The sequence below is a fragment of the Macrobrachium nipponense genome, chromosome 10, assembly GCF_015104395.2.
Source record: "Macrobrachium nipponense isolate FS-2020 chromosome 10, ASM1510439v2, whole genome shotgun sequence".
NCBI classification, from domain to species: domain Eukaryota; kingdom Metazoa; phylum Arthropoda; class Malacostraca; order Decapoda; family Palaemonidae; genus Macrobrachium; species Macrobrachium nipponense.
In genome coordinates, this window is record NC_087204.1 from 19,797,473 (window position 1) to 19,798,310 (window position 838).

Sequence of the window (838 nt, forward strand, 5' to 3'; positions counted from 1 at the left end):
TATCTATATATATATAGATATTATATAAATATATATATATATATATATATATAACATATTTATATATATAGATTAATATATATATAATTTTATATAGTATATATAATATATATATATATGTATCATCAGCCATTTCTAGTCCACTGTCATTCTATACCTGCAAATATTTTTAGCTCGTTAATCCATCGTCTTCTCTTCCTTCCCCTGCTTCGTTTGCAATCTCTAGGGACCCATTCTGTTATTCTTTTCGTCCATCTATTCTCTGACATTATATGTCCTGCCCACGCCCATTTCTTTTTCTTACTTGTTAAAATATCCTCTACTTTAGTTTTGTTTCATATCAATGTTGCTCTTTTTCTGTCTCTTAGTGTTATTCCCATACTATTTCTTTCCATAACTCTTTAGTTATAACTAGCATATGTTCTAAAGCTTTAATAAGGCTCCAAGTTCTGATGAATAAGTTAATACTGGTGGGACCATCTGATTGAATACTTTAGAGAAAATGGCATTTTACTTTTCATAATCTCATTCTGTTTACCAAAAGCTCTTCACCACAAGCTTATTGTTCTTTTAATATCGTTTTCATGTCCTGGGGAAACACTTACTGTCTGTCCTAAATACGTATATTCATTAACAATCTCTATTGGTTGTCTCTCTGCATTTTCATTGAACATTATCTTAGTTTTACTCATATTCATTTTCAGTCCTACATTTCTGCTTTCTCTTTTCAAATCTTCTATTATATTTTGTCATTCCTCCTCTGATTCACTGAGTGGAACAATGTCATCTGCAAATCTTTAGTTGTTAAGGTATTCCCCATTAATGTTAGTTCCCCCTT